General features: G+C 46.4%; 1 protein-coding gene across 11 annotated transcripts in view; it reads left to right on the top strand.

Moving 5' to 3' along the window:
• Positions 1-16,226, top strand: part of rimbp2b (RIMS binding protein 2b) — a 190,325-nt gene that overhangs the window by 16,159 nt on the left and 157,940 nt on the right. For 8 of the 11 annotated variants that reach the window (XM_072240778.1, XM_072240773.1, XM_072240780.1 and 5 more), the window contains exon 1: positions 963-1,042. The gene's annotated coding sequence lies outside the window, so the exon portion shown is untranslated. Of the gene's footprint in view, positions 1-941; positions 1,043-16,226 lie in introns of those variants that run through there. The other 3 variants (XM_072240777.1, XM_072240779.1, XM_072240772.1) reach the window with 2 other exon arrangements.

The following is a 16,226-nucleotide window of genomic DNA, read 5'->3' as shown; positions in this document are numbered from 1 at the left end:
CTGAAGTTCACATCGATTTCCTCTGTCTTCTCCACGTTCTGGCTTGGGTTGTTCTTCTCACACCAGTCCACTAGCTATTCCGCTTCCTCTCCGTACTCTGTCATGTCATCATTGTTGATAAGGCCAGCCACTCTTGTGTCAGCCGCACACTTGGTGACACGATCTGAGCTGAATCTCCAACACAGTCATGTGTCAGTAGTGTGAACAACAGCGAGCTGAGCACACAGCCTTGGGGAGCCCCGGTGCTCAGAGTAATGGGATGAGAGGCGTTGCTGCCCACACGGACTGACTATAGCTTTACTGTTAAGAAGTCCAGTATCCAATTTCAGAGAGAGGTGTTGAGACCCCCAAGGACAGTTTCCCCACCAGCTTCTGGGGTATGATGGTGTTGAACGCTAAACTCATATAAGGCAAGAATTTTTTTTTGTTTTTTGTGGCAGCAGTACAGTGCGATACATGAGATTACTACAGTACTGTGCAAAAGTCTTCGGCACCCTAGCTACTGTGTGTGTACGTTTATCTGAAACTTTTGCCCCATACACTATGCCAATGACATTAATCCTGATTCTGATACTGACAAGTACACAGCACAGATCCAGATTCAGATTAATATATTGATTCATGTACATTGAAACATGCCGTGAAATGCCTCGTATGCGTCGGTGACCAACACAATCTGAGGATGTGCTGGGGGCAGCCCGCAAGTGGTGCCACTCTTCCAGTGCCAACACAGCAATCCCACAATGCCAGGGAGAGACAGTGTGCAGGAGGAGGTGGAGGGGAGGGGACTGAGTGAGAGAGGATGGGTGTAATGGGGGTAGAGACTGTGCAAGAGAGGGTATAATGTTGGGGGTAGAGACAGGGGTAGAGAGGGTATAATGTTGGGGGTTGGCGGGAGGAGCAGTAATCTGGTGTCTAACTTCTGCCCCCTCTATTTGCAGCTAAGGAATGGTCTGCCCTCCCTACGGCCGATCCCCCCTCTCTTTGCCCTGACCGCGGAGCCGCGGTGCTGAGGCCAGGGAAACAGAAACCTGTACCTGTGGTGAGTACACTTTAGGTGCTATAACAATGCGGGTTTTATGTTGTTGTAATGGCAAATGCAACAACTAAGGGAAAAAGTTTGTATTAGAGAGTGAGGCATAGAGGTGTGTATGAGAGAGAGAGGGAAAAAAGGGTGTGTGCAAGTGAGTGTCAGCGTGTGTGAGAAAAAAGATGTGTGTATGTCAGTGTGTCTGAAAGAGAGAGGTGTATTTGTGTGAGATAGAGTGTATCTGTGTGTGTGTGAGAGAGGGTGTATCACTATGAGAGAGAGAGAGAGGTGTATCTGTGTATGAGAGAGAGAGGGTGTATCTGAGTGTGTCAGAGAGAGGGTGTATCTGAGAGAGAGAAGATGTGTCTGAGAGAGAGAGAGAGTGTATCTGTCTCTGTGAGAGGGTGGATCTGTCTGAGAGAGAGAGGGATAACTGTGAGAGAGAGTGTATCTGTCTGTGAGAGAGGGTGTGTCTGTCTGTGAGATAAGAGAGGATGTATCTGTGTGAGAGAGCATATATCTGTGTGAGAGAGCATATATCTGTGAGAGAGGGTATATCTGTCAGAGAGAGAATGTATCTGTGAGAGAGAGAGAGTGTGTATCTGTGTGTTTGAGAGAGAGTATCTGTGAGAGAGAATGGGTGTATCTTTCTGTGAGAGAAAATGGGTATATCTGTCTGTGAGAGAGAGGGTGATCTGTCTGTGTGTGTGTGAGAGAGAGAGAGAAGGTGTATCTGTCTGAGAGAGTGAGGTGGGGTATCTGTGTGGGTTTGTGTGTGCATTTTTTTTAAGATTATGAGAACACTCAGTCCTCTTTTATTGTCATTTAGAAATGCATACATGCAATAAGAAATGATACAATGTTTCTCCGGAGTGATATCACAGAAAACAAGACAAACCAAAGACTAACACTGACAGAACCACATAATTATAACATATAGTTACAACAGTGCAAAGCAACACCATAATTTGATGAAGAACAGTCCATAGGCACAGTAAAAAAATAGTCTCAAAGTCCCCGAGTCTATCGACTCCCGAGTCCCCAAAAGCAGGCGGCAAAAGGGAGAAACTCCCTGCCGTAAACCTCTAGGCACTGTCAACTTGCCGATACCTTGGAAGCAGCTGACCCTGAATCCATCCGTCCGAAAACTCCAAGCTTCCGAGCAGCCTCTCCGATACAGCCTCCCGAGTGCCATCCTCTGCTGAGCACCTTCGACCTCTCCCCGGTCGCTGAAACAAGCAAAGCCGAGGATTTCAGGGCCTTCAGCTCCGGAGATTCCGGTTACCACACAGTAGCAGCGGTAGCAAAGCGGGCATTTCAGAAGTTTTCCAGATATTCCGCTGTGCTCTCACATCTGTCTCCATCAAATCAGGATTGTGCACGGTCCCCTACTTAGTCTTAGTCGTAGTCATACTTTATTGATCCCGAGGGAAATTGGGTTTTGTTACAGTTGCACCAACCAAGAATAGAGTATAAATATAGCAATATAAAACCATAAATAATTAAATAATAATATGTAAATTATGCCAAGAAATAAGTCTAGGACCGGCCTATTGACTCAGGGTGTCTGACCCTCCAAGGGAGGAGTTGTAAAGTTTGATGGCCACAGGCAGGAATGACTTCCTATGACACTCAGTGTTGCATCTCAGTGGAATGAGTCTCTGGCTGAATGTACTCCTGTGCCCACCCAGTACATTATGTAGTGGATGGGAGACATTGTCCAAGATTGTACTTGACAGATTACAGATTACAGATATTCATCACCGGAGAGGCCGTGCACGCTGCTGTCGTGCCGCCGTCGCGCCGCCATCTTCTCCCACTGTATGGGTGTTTCTCTGCGTGTGTGAGAAAGAGACAGGGTGTATCTGTGTGTGAGAGAGGGTGTATCTCTGTATGAGAGAGAGAGAGAGAGAGAGTGTATCTGTCTGTGAGAGAGAGAGAGTGTATCTGTCTGTGAGAGAGAGAGGGTGTATCTCTGTGAGAAATAGCAATTGTGTGTGTCAGTGTGTATACCATTTTTGTAGTATAATGTAATTCCAATTAAGTTCAATTTGAAGACTAATTTAAACTGTTCACGGTTTGTAATGTGAAACCTGCATTTGCCGGGTATACCTGTGCTAGTCTGGTGAATGGTATTTGATGGGAGTGTGGAGCCGCAGAGTGAGACCGCGGGGCATCCAATGATTGTGTCCCTGGCACAGAATTGGCTGGGTGGATTTGGAGGGATGTTTGGACAGGACAGTGTGACACGTACAGACTAGACAGGACGAATGGCCTGAGCTGTAGGTACGATGATGAGGTGTGTGGGATCGAGGGGAGTGGGACATGGTGGACTCTGGTCAACTACCATGTTAATATGTGAACCCTTATCCTTCAGAGCACAGAACACTATAGAGTACGGCACCAAATTGGGTTCAGAATCATGTTTATATCGCTGGCATATCTTGTGAAATTTGTTGTTTTATGGCAGCAGTACATTGCAATATATTATAATACAGTAATAAAAATCCTATAAACTATCATAAGAAATAAATATAAACATTTAAATAAGTTGTGCAAAAAGAGAGAAAAAGATAGTGAGGTAGTGTTCGTGGATTCACTGTCCATTGGGAAATCTGATGGAGAAGGGGAAGAAGCTGTTGCTGAATCATTGTGTAATGCCCTGGGTAAGATTTCTACTGCTGTGCTGTGCGGAATTTTTATCTTAGCATTTTTCTGTAAGCGCAGTGTGTCATGCTAGTAAGAGTGTTTTGGCTTCGGTTAAAGATAGGGAGCCATGCTGTCCAACTTAGGAATGTGGTGTCATCCATTCGGGGTTGTCCTGGTACTCCCTGCCCGGTGGAGCTTCAGAGAGTGCTGGGCTGGAGCAGATTTCTGAAGGACAGTAGTCTGGTTTTGGTGGGAGCTGAGGTGCGGGGCGCAAGGGAAGATGCCGTAGAATGCTGTTCGAAGGAGAGTCCCCATTGTAAGAAGTGCTCTGTGCATATGAATGTCTCCAAGGAGGAAGGGCCAATACTCCTGAGAGAGCCAGTTTCGCTCAACGTGGTCTTTGTGGGAAATTTGGATGTGGCAGGTGCCTTCACACAGACCACGGGTCCAGCGTGTGAGTAAAGTGATACGCTCGACTACTCCAGAAACGAGCTCCAACGTTTATGTGCACATTTAGATTGATTTAACCATAATGGGTCCTTCTAATTTTATTTTCTTTTTCTGTAGCTCTGTGCTAAAGTTGAACATTTGGTAAATATATTTCTCTTGTAATCTTATGCTGGTGTTCGATCTGTTAATGTTCTGGCAAGTTGGTAACTTTGCATGGAGCAGTATTTACACAGCATTCGCTACAATCAATATTTCTTAATCAGAACATCATAACTTTCCTGTTTGAACTCCAAATCATACCAACCCTAGACATATATTGCTTGTGACCTTCTCACTGTTGAGTCACATGGCTGTTAGTAGAGTTAGCTAACGCGCCAAGTTTGTATACAAGCCCTGGTGAAAGAATTGCATTTGTGCATTTGTCTTCAGGCTCCTGTACCACTTCATTGTTGGTAGCAATGAGAGGAGTGCATGTCCTGGGTGATCGGGTCCGTAATGGAGCTTTGTCCAGCAGTCAATCTGGACATCGGAAGTTTAGGGAGGAGGGTCCTCAGTCGTCCACCGCCCGAGGATAAAAGGCAGGAGTGGTTTGTGGCATTGTAATAGAGCTTTGACCAGTGGCCAATTAATGTTTGGAATTAATTAGTGAGGGCAAATTAAAGGAAGCTGGGTGAGCTCAGCAGCCATTTTCGCAGTGGACATGGTCAGATTGGTGATCTTAAGGCTTTAGCTCTTCAAGCCTTCTGGGAAGAGAAGCAACGGAAGAGAAAGCAAAGGAAAGAAAAGCTCCTTCTTTGTATCTGCTCAGTGAGGACAGTAGCGATGCCAGGCAGGATAGCTGAATGCTCCTCTTGTGGGATGTGGGAAGGCAGGGAGGCGACTACAACTGCGAGGAGTGCATCCAGCTGCCGCTTCCAACAATTCACGTTAAGGAGCTGGAGCTGGAACTGGAACTGGATGAACTGCAGATCATTCAGGAGGCTGAGGGGTGATAGGTAGGAGATATAGAGAGGTAGTTACAACAGGGGTGCAGGACGCAGGAAACTGGGTGACAGTCAGGAAGGGGAAAGAGTTAAGGAGTCAGTGCAGAGTACCCCTGTGGCCATCCCCCTCAACAACAGGTATATCACTTTAGATACTGACGGGGTGGGGGGGGGGTGGATGACTTAACAGTGGTCGGGTCTCTGGCACTGAGTCTGCCTCTGTCACTCAGAAGGGAAGGGGAAAGAAGAGGCACACTGTGGTGCAGGGGACTTGTTAGTTAGGGGAACAGACAGGAGGTTTTGTGGGCAAGAACGAGATTCCCAGTTGGTATGTAGCCTCCCGGGTGCCAGGGTCCGGAATATCTCAGACCAAGTCGTCAGCATTCTTAAGTGGGAGGGTGAATAGCCAGAAGTCACGGTCCATGTATAGGTACCAATGACATGGGTAGGACGAGTGACAAGATTTTGCATTGGGAGTTCAGGGAGTTAGGTGCTAAGTTAAAGGGCAGGACTTTCCAGGATTGTGACCTCAAGATTGCTACCCATGCCACATGCTAGTGAGGCCAGAAATAGGAAGATTATACAGTTTAACACTTGGCCAAGCAGTTGGTGAAAGAGGGAGGGCATAAGATATTTGGATCATTGGACTCTCTTCCAGGGAAGGTGGGACCCGTGCAGAAAGGACGGTTTGCACCTGAACTGGAGGGGGACTAATATCCTAGCGGGAAGGTTTGTTAATGCTGCACACTGAGGTTTAAACTAGAGTTGCAGGGGGATGGGAACCAGAGTGCCAGAACAGTTAGTGGAGAGGTTGTGGAGACAGATTTTGGTAACACCTGAGACGAAGTTAGGGATCAAAAGGTTGAGCATGGTGCGATAAAATCGAAAAGGGTGAACACAGGACTGAAGGTATTGCATCTGAATGCATGCAATGTACAAAATAAGGTAGATGAACTTTCAGCAAACCTGCAGGTTGGCAGGTTTGACATTGTGGGCATCACTGAATCATGCTGAAAGATTATAGCTGGGAGCTTAATGTCCAAGGATACACATTGTATTGAAAGGACTGGCAGGAAGGCAGAGGGGGCGGCGTTGCTCTGTTGGTAAAGTCATTAGAAAGAGGTGACATAGGGTCGGAAGGTGCTGAATCTTTGTGGATAGAGCTAAGGAACTTCAAGGGTAAAAAGACCCTGATGGGAGATGTATACAGACTCCCCAAACAGTAGTAAGGATGCGGCCTACAAATTACAATGGGAGGCAGAAAATGCATGCCAAAAGGGCAATGTTACAATAGTCATGGGGGACTTCAATATGCAGGTAGATTGGGAAAATCAAGTTGGAGATGGATTACAGGAGGGGGAATTTCTAGAATGCCTGCAAGATGGCTTTTTAGAGCAACCTATAGTTGAGCCCACTAGGGGATCAGCTGTTCCAGATTGGGTGTTGTGCAATGATCTGGAATTGATTAAAGAGCTTAAGGTAAAAGAACTCTTAAGGGTTAAGGTGAGTAAAGGGAACTTCAGAGGCATGAGAGAGGAGTTCACCAGAAATGATTGGAAAAGAACAGTGGAAAAGAACACTGGCAGGGATGACGGCAGAACGGCAATGGCTGGAATTTCTGGAAGCAATTCGGAAGGCACGGGATATATGCACCCGAAAGAGGAGGAAGTATTCCTAAAGGCAAGATGACACAGTCATGGCTAGCAAGAGAAGTCAAAGCCAACATAAAAGCCAAGGAGAGGGCATATACTAGAGCAAAGATTAATGGGAAGTTAAAGGATTGGGAAGCTTTTAAAAACTAAAGAAGGCAACTAAAAATCATTAAGCAGGTAAGGATGGAATATGAAAGTAAGCTAGCCAATAATATTAAAAAGGATACCAGAAGTTTCTTCAGATACGTAAAGTGTAAAAGAGAGGTGAGGGCGGATATTGGACCATTGGAAAATGATGCTGGAGAGGTAGTAATGGGGGACAACGAAATAGTGGACAAACTGCATACGTATTTTGCATCAGTCTTTACTGTGGAAGACACTAGCAGTATGGTGGAAGATCCAAGTGTCAGGGCGCATGAAGTGTGTGAAGGTTAGACATAACTAGAGAGAAGGTTCTTGGGAAGTTGAAAGGTCTGAAGATAGATAAGTCACCTGGACCAGATGGTGTACACCCCAGGGTTCTGAAAGAGGTGGCTGAAGAGATCATGGAGGCATTAGTAATGGCACTAGATTCTGGAATGGTTCCGGAAGATTGGAAAACTGCAAATGTCACTCCACTCTTAAAGAAGGTAGAGAGGTAGAAGAAAGGAAACTATAGGCCAGTTCATCTGACCACAGTGGCTGGGAAGGTGTTGGAGTTGATTATTTAGGATGATAAAATAGGCAGTAGTTACCATGGTCTCCTCAAGGGAAAATCTTGCCTGACAAATCTCTTGGAATTCTTTGAGGAAGTAACAAGCAGGATAGACAGGAGAATTGGTTGATGTTGTGTACTTGGATTTTCAGAAGGCCTTTGACAAGGTGCCACACACAAGGCTGCTTAACAAGCTACGAGCCCATGGTGTTATAGGAAAGATTCTAGTATGGATAAAGAAGTGGCTGATTGGCAGGAGGCAAAGATGGAAATAAAGGGAGCATTTTCAGTTTGGCTGCTGGTGACTAGTGGTGTTGGGACCAATTCCTTTTATATTATATGTCAATGATTTAGATGATGGAATTGGTGGCTTTGTTGCAATGTTTGTAGACAATATGAAGACAGGTGGAGGGGCAGTTAGTTCTAAGGAAGTAGAGAGGCTACAGAAGGACTTAGACAAATTAGAAGAATGGACAAAGAAATGGCAGATGGAGTACAGTGTCGGGAAATGTTTGGTCATGCACTTTGATAGAAGAAATGAAAGGGTTGACTATTTTGTAAATGGAGAGCAAATAAAAAACAAACTGAGGCGCTAAGGGACTGGAGAGTCCTTGTGCAAGATTCCCTGAAGATTAATTTGCAGGTTGACTCTGTGGTGAGGAAGGCAAATGCAATGTTAGCGTTAATTTCAAGAGGACTAGAATATAAAAGCAAAGATGTAATGTTGAAACTTTACCAAGCACTGGTGAGGCCTCACGTGGAGTATTGTGAGCAGGTTTGTGTCCTTTATCTTAGAAATAATATGCTGAAACTGGAGAGGGTTCAAAGGAGGTTCATGAAAATGATTCCAGGATTGAATGGCTTGTCGTATGAGGAGTGTTTGATGGCTCTGGGCCTGTATTTGCTGGAATTCAGAAGAATGAGGGATGACTTCATTGAAACCTATCAAATGGCAAAAGGCCTTGATGTGAGTGGAAGTGAAGAGGATGTTTCCTATGGTGGGAGAGTCCAAGGCCACTGGACACAGCCTCAGATTAGAGGGGCATCCTTATAGAACGGAGATGAGGAGGAGTTTCTTTAGCCAGAGAGTGGTGAATCTGTGGAATTTGTTGCCACAGGCAGCTGTGGAAGCCAAGTTTTTATGTATATTTAAGGCAGAGGCATTGATTGGTCAGGGCATGAAGGGATACGAGGAGAAGGCAGGAGACTGGGGCTGAGAGCAGAATTGGATCAGCCATGATGAAATGGCAGAACAGATTCGATGGGCCAAATGGCCTAGTTCTACATCACCTTTTGAAGGTGTCCTTGATGCTTGGGGGATGGCAGGGCCATGATGTGGCTGATTCAGTTTACAACTTGCTGCAGGTTTTTCCGATCCTCATACCAGAGGATGATGCAACCAGTCAGATTGCTCTCCACAGTACAGCTATAGAAACTTGTGCACGTCTTCGGTGAGTGCAGACTCTTCAGCCCATGATGTTGTGTCGTCCTCTTAACCTACGCCAAGATCAATCTAATCCCTCCCTCCTAGATAACCCTCCATTTCTCTCTCGTCCATTGCCTATCTAGGATTCTAGTCTCCCGAATGTATCTGCCTCTGCCACCACTCCTGGCAGTGCGTTCCGTGCAGCCACCACTCTGCTGAAGAGTCCTACCTCTGGTATTCCCCCTACACTTTCCCCAATCGCTTCAAAATTGTGCCCTTTGTTCTGTGTTGCCGGTGGTTACTGGTGGGTACCGGCAAGAGACTGGTGAGGGAGGGTGTGATGAAATCCTGTGGCTGGTGCGAGAGACCATGGGACTGCAGGAGGAACCTGTTGGTACTGGAAGTGCTTTATTATTGTTGGTGAAAATCTCGTCTTCCCTGGAGATCCTAAATGGATTTTTTGGATCTGTGTTTACTTGGGAAACAGATATAGGGTCTTTGGAAGCGAGGTCATTGACCCAGCACAGATTAGGTTTGCTGTCTTGAGGCAAATTAGGGTGGATAAATCCTGACAGCCTGGCAAGGTGTTCCCTCGGACCCCGTGGGAGGCAAGTGCAGAAATTGCCAGGGCTCTAGCAGAGACGTTTGAACAGGTGAGGAACCAGAGAATTGGAGGATGGCCAATGTTATTCAGCTATTTAAGAAAGGCTCTAAAAATAAACCAGGAAATTATAGGCCGGTGAGCCTGACATCAGTAGTGGGAAAGTTAGTGGCGGGTATTCTAAAGGACTGGATATATGAGTATTTGGGTAGGAAGGGACTGATTAGGGATAGTCAGCATGGCTTTGTGTGTGGTGGGGGTCATGACGAACTATTCTTAACCTATCTTACAGAGATTTTCGAGGAAGTTGCCAGGAAAATTGATGAAGGCAAGGCAGTGCATGTTGTTTACATGGACTTTAGCAAGGCACTTGATAAGATCCTGCATGAGAGGTTGATTACGAAGTTTCAGTCGCTTGGCAGTCAAGATGAGGTAGTAAATTGGATTAGACATTGGCTTTGTGGGAGAAGCCGGAGAGTAGCAGTGGATGGTTGCCTCTCTAACCGGAGGCCTGTGATGAACGGAGTGCTGCTGGGTCCATTGTTGTCATCTATATCAATGATCTGGATGATAATGTGGTTAACTAGATCAGCAAATCTGCGGATGACGCCGAGACTGGGGGGAGTAATGGACAGCAAGGGAGATTATCGTGGCTTGCAGAGGGATCTGCAGCAGCTGGGAAAATAACTGATGGGAGTTAATGCAGACAAGCGCGAGGTGTTGCTCTTTGGGAGGACCAACCAGGGTAGGTCATACACCGTGAGTGGTAGGGCAGTGTGTAAGTCCAAGACTGGTTGAATCAGAATCAGGTTTAATATCACTGGCGCATGTCATGAAGTACGTTGTTTTGTGGCAGCAGTACATTACAATGCATAATAATAATTTTAAAAGACCTTTAAGGTACTTTAAGAAGTGAAGATGATGAAGCCTCTGTTGGTCAGGGTTGACCGTGGATGTCGCATCCTGGCTGTGTAGACACACGAGCCAGGGCAGTCCGATACGGAGAGCAAGCTGTCGCCCGTGTAGCAGGTTCTCCCTCTCCACACAGCTGATGAGCCCAAAGGAATGGCAGAGACCGATATGTTTTGGCACCAGGAGTTGCCAGTCAGCACTGAATTCAACGTAGGACTGCCTTAGGGACACCAGCTCCAGATTTTTCCCTCGGGGTTTACTCCCAAAGCCTTTCCCATATGTGGGTATAGCCGTAAGGCAGCGCAGGTTTGAGATCAGAGTTTTCCTTCTCCTCGATGAGCTGCCAACCACAGCTGATGAGCCCCTTCTGCCCAAAGCGACTGTTTTAAGGCGGCAGTAACCCACCTTTGACATTTCTGCTTTCAGTAGAAACAGTTCTGCCGGGCTTAGTAGCTAAGCCACGCGTGAAGGCCAGGTTGTCAGAGGCTATTTGAGATGCACATCATTAGGAGCATTTAATAGGCAGTGAAAACTTATCCCCATTGCCACCATTGGCTATGACAACCTGAAGGAACCACAAAAAGAAGTATGTATAAAAATTTCAATTAAATAATTAGTGCAAGAAGAGAGTCAGAATAAAAATTAGTGAGGTAGTGTTCATAAATTCATTGTCCATTCAGATATTGGACAGCAGAGAGGAAGAACCCGTTCCTGAACCGTTGAGTGTGTGTCTTCAGGCTCCTGTATCTCCTCCCTGATGGTAGCAATGAGAAGAGGGCATGTCCTGGGTGATGGGGGTCCTTAATGATGGAGGCCGCCTTTTTGAGGCATTGCCTTTTGAAGGTGTCTTGGATGCTGATCAGCCACACCTGGCGGTGAGTTTTCTAAATAGCACGCACAAAATGCTGGAGGAACTCAGCAGGTCAGGCAATGTCTATGGAAATGAAAAACAGTTGACATTTCAGACTGAGACCCGTCTTCAGGACTGGAAAGGCAGGGAGAAGAGGCCAGAATAAAAAGGTTGGGAAGAGGAGAAGGAGGACAAACTAGAAGGTGACAGGTGAGACCAGGTGAGGGGGAAGGTGGGTGGATAGTTGGGGAAGGGGGGATGAATTAAGAAGCTGGGAGGCGATGGGTGGAAGAGGTAAAGGGCTGGAGAAGAAGGAATTGAGAGGAGAGGAGAGTTAACCATGGGAGAAAGGGAAGGAGGAGGGGACCCAGAGGGAGGTGATGGACAGCCGAGGAGAAGAGTTAGAGGGGTATCAGAAAGGGGAATGGAAAGACAGAAGGAAATGGGGGTGGGGAGTAAGTACCAGAAGTTTGAGAGTTTGATATTGATGCCATCAGATTGGAGGCTGCCCAGGGGGAATATGTGTTGCTCCTCTAACCTGAGCATGGCCTCATCTTGGCAGAAAAGGTGGTGAGTGTGGAACGCGCTGCCAGTGCAAGTTGTGCGTGCAATCTGGATTTCAACATCTGAGAGAAGTTTGGATAGGTACATGAATGGTAGGGGTGTGGAGAGCTATGGTCCAGGTGCAGGTCGATGGGAGCAGGCAGATTAAATGGTTCAGCATGAACTTGATGGTCCAAGGGGCCTGTTTCTATGCTGGACTTTTCCATGAAGAGGCCAAGGACCAAAATGTCAGAATGGGAATGGGAAGTCAAATTTCCTTGGACATCCACATCTGGCGGTGAGTTTCTTGGTCGGCCACATCTGGCGGTGAGCTTCCTGGTCAGCCACAGGTGGTGGTGAGGTTACGAGATGCTTCTTGTGGTTTAGCTTTGCCTGTAAGTGTGATCCATGGTATTTGTCAACAGGTTTTGGTCAAAGCTGAATAGTTTGCCCTGGTGTTTGGCTTATTTAACAATTGTTGATGTTGATCTCTCCCCTCCAGACTGCGCTCATTGCTGTAACTGTAATTAAAAATGACGCACTCGTTCTGCGCTTTGCAGCTTTCAGTCTTCCAGTGTCGGACACCTGCTCCAGCCCAGAATCAGAATCAGGTTTAATATCACTGGTGAATGTTGTGAAATTTGTTATTTTGTAGCAGCAGTACATTGCAATACATATTAATAAAAACTAAATTACAATAAGAATAGATATTTAAAAAATGGTCATAGTCATACTTTATTGATCCCGGGGGGAAATTGGTTTTCATTACAGTTGCACCATAAATAATAAATAGTAATAGAACCATAAATAGTTAAATAGTAATATGTAAATTACGCCAGTAAATTATGAAATAAGTCCAGGACCAGCCTATCGGCTCAGGGTGTCTGATCCTCCAAGGGAGGAGTTGTAAAGTTTGATGGCTACAGGAAGAAATGACTTCCTATGACGCTCTGTGTTGCATCTGAGTGGAATGAGTCTCTGGCTGAATGTACTCCTGTGCCCACCCAGTACATTATGTAGTGGATGGGAGACATTGACCAAGATGGCATGCAACTTAGACAGCATCCTCTTTTCAGACACCACTGTCAGAGAGTCCAGTTCCATCCCTACAACATCACTGGCCTTATGAATGAGTTTGTTGATTCTGTTGGTGTCTGCTAACCTCAGCCCGCTACCCCAGCACACAACAGCAAACATGATAGCACTGGCCACCACAGACCCGTAGAACATCCTCAGCATCGTCCGACAGATGTTAAAAGACCTCAGTCTCCTCAGGAAATAGAGACGGCTCTGTCCCTTCTTGTAGACAGCCTCAGTGTTCTTTGACCAGTCCAGTTTATTGTCAATTCATTTCCCCAGGTGTTTGTAATCCTCCACCATGTCCACACTGACCCCCTGGATGGAAACAGGGGTCACCGGTACCTTAGCTCTCCTCAGGTCTACCACCAGCTCCTCAGTTTTTTTCACATTAAGCTGCAGATAATTCTGCTCACACCATATGACAGTGTTTCCTACGGTAGCCCTGTACTCAGCCTCATCTCCCTTGCTGATGCATCCAACTATGGCAGAGTCATCCGAAAACTTCTGAAGATGACAAGACTCTGTGCAGTAGTTGAAGTCCGAGGTGTAAATGGTGAAGAGAAAGGGAGACAAGACAGTCCCTGTGGAGCCCCAGTGCTGCTGATCACTCTGTCGGACACACAGTGTTGCAAGCACACGTACTGTGGTCTGCCAGTCAGGTAATCAAGAATCCATGACACCAGGGAAGCATCCACCTGCATCGCTGTCAGCTTCTCCCCCAGCAGAGCAGGGCGGATGGTGTTGAACGCACTGGAGAAGTCAAAAAATAGAGTAAATAAGTAGTGCAAAAAATGAGCAAGAAAAGGTAGTGAGGTAATGTTCATGGATTCAATGTCCTCTCAGAAATCGATGACAGAGAGGAAGAAGCTGTTCCTGAAACGTTGAGTGTGTGTCTTCAGCCTTCTGTACCTCCTCCCTGATGGTAGCAATGAGAAGAGGGCATGTCCTGGGTGATGGGGGTCCTGAAAGATGGACGCTGCCCTTTTGAGGCATTGCTTTATAAAGATGTCCTGGATGCTGAGAGCTGACTGAGTTTACAACTCTCTGCAGCTTTTTCTGATCCTGTGCAGTGGCCCCTCCATACTAGATGGTGACGTTACCAGTTAGAATGCTCGCCATGGTACATCTGTAGAAATTTGCAAGTGTCTTTGGTGATGTACCAAGCCCAGAGTTCGATACTGACCTCGTGCCTCATTCGTGCAGTCTGTCTCTGTGCCAATCCCCACACTCCTCCGTCTCTCCCGAGCCCGTTAGGGTTTATCACTTGTCCTGTTTGCTGGCAAGTTATATCACGCTTCCCTTTCCACTGGGCCAGAGGCCCTGTTTCTTTGCTGTACTTTCTGTGTTTCTGTTAACATGTGTTCTGTGTTTTCTGTTCACATATATTCTGTGTTTTCTGTTTGCGTGTTCTGTGTTTTCTGTTAACATGTTCTGTGTTTTCTGTTAACATGTGTTCTGTGTTTTCTGTTAGCGTGTTCTGTGTTTTCTGTTAGCGTGTTCTGTGTTTTCTGTTAACGTGTTCTGTGTTTTCTGTTCACATGTGTTCTGTGTTTTCTGTTAGCGTGTTCTGTGTTTTCTGTTAACGTGTTCTGTGTTTTCTGTTCACATGTGTTCTGTGTTTTCTGTTAGCGTGTTCTGTGTTTTCTGTTCACATGTGACTCGGTCAGATCCCACCCACCCCCCACCCCGTTCTGCAGACACATCGGTACTAACTGGTTTCTGCCCGGTGCTCTCTGATGCTGCTTCAAAATATCAGCTCCTCTTTAAGGAAAATCCTACAAAAAGTAGTGGATACAGCCCAGTCCGTCACGGGTACAGCCCTCCCTACTATTGAGCACACTTACATGGAGTGTTGACACAGGAAAGCAGCATCCATCATCAGGGTCCCCCACCACTCTGGTCATCCTCTCTTCTCACTGCTGCCATCCGGAAGGAGGTACAGGAGCCTCAAGTCCCACATCACTAAGTTCAGGAACAGTTGATACCCCTCAACCCTCAGGAAGGAGGTCCAGGAGCCTCAAGACCCACACCACCAGGTTCAGGAACAATTATTACCCTTCAACCCTCAGGCTCTTGAATCAGAGGTGATAACCACTCAATTTCACTCGCCCCATCATTGATATGTTCCCACAACCAATGGACTCACTTTCAAGTACTCTTCGTCTCATGTTCTCAACATTTATTGTTTATTTATTATTATTACTATTATTTTGCTTGCTTTATATTGTTTTTTTATATTTATGATGAATGCCTGAATCTTTAGTGATGTATATGCACTTCAATAATGAATTAACTTTCGAACTTTGGAACTATCTGGCGAATGTTCTGCAGAACAGCGCAGCTCTATTACAAGCGCAAGATGAAAGTAGTTCCCCACTGTGTTCACTAATCACTCTCCACCCTCTGGCTGCTGTGCCTCATTAGAAGCCCTTTCACTTCATCTGCCTCCCCCGTTCAGTGACACAGCCGGCTGCCGAGTGCCCAATCTGTGTGGGATCTGCTGATACCCTCTCCTGTGAATGTGAGTGAATCTGTTCTAAAGATCAGCTTTAAATGTCACGTTTATTTAGAGACACCGCACGGAACAGCCCCTCCCGGCCCACCGAGCCATGCCACTCAGCAACCCACGGATTTAACCCTCGCCTAATCACAGGACAAGTTACAGTGACCAGCTAACCTACTGACCAGTATGTCTTTGGACTGCGGGAGAAAACACACACATTCCACGAGGGGGACGTACAGGGACTCCTTACAGAGGATGCTGGAATCGAACTCCAAACTCTGACAGCCCGAGCTGCCGATGCGTTACACTAACCATGATGTTACCATATGTAGCCTAACTGGAGTTTTGTAAAGCTGCGAACGCCGGCTCATCTTCTGTCTCGGGGCTGTAGAGTGCCTCAGTATTCGCCTCCCCCTCACCCTGCCCCACGAACACCCGCGGTGCCACCTTGTTCTCTGTGGGATCTTGCTGTGTCTGGATTGGTAGCAGGTTTTCTCTGCTCCAGGAGTGATCACACCTCGGTGGGTCGCGGCTGGCAGTGAGAGTCTGAGATGCGCACGGGTTGTGTAAGGTGCTATAGGAATGTAGATAACCATCTGTTCCTCCAGCCTGCTTTACTGGGTCTCTTGGGTTTGTTGGGGGCAGTAAAGGACCCCCCCCCACCCCTGTCTGCAGATGCACAGTAACACACACACGCACACACAGCAGCGTAATGTGAGATTCAAGATTGTTTAAAGTCATTTCCAGTACATAAGTGTAAAGGAAAACAAAATAATTTTTACTCTGGATCCAATGCAGCACAGAAACAATCATAATAAGATAAAGAACACAATAATAATAATAAAAACACAAT

Source organism: Mobula birostris, chromosome 22 (genome assembly GCF_030028105.1).
Source record: "Mobula birostris isolate sMobBir1 chromosome 22, sMobBir1.hap1, whole genome shotgun sequence".
In the NCBI taxonomy this organism is placed as follows: Eukaryota; Metazoa; Chordata; class Chondrichthyes; order Myliobatiformes; family Myliobatidae; genus Mobula; species Mobula birostris.
The sequence above is the reverse complement of the archived record's forward strand: the minus strand, read 5'-3'. Positions and strand labels throughout refer to the sequence as shown.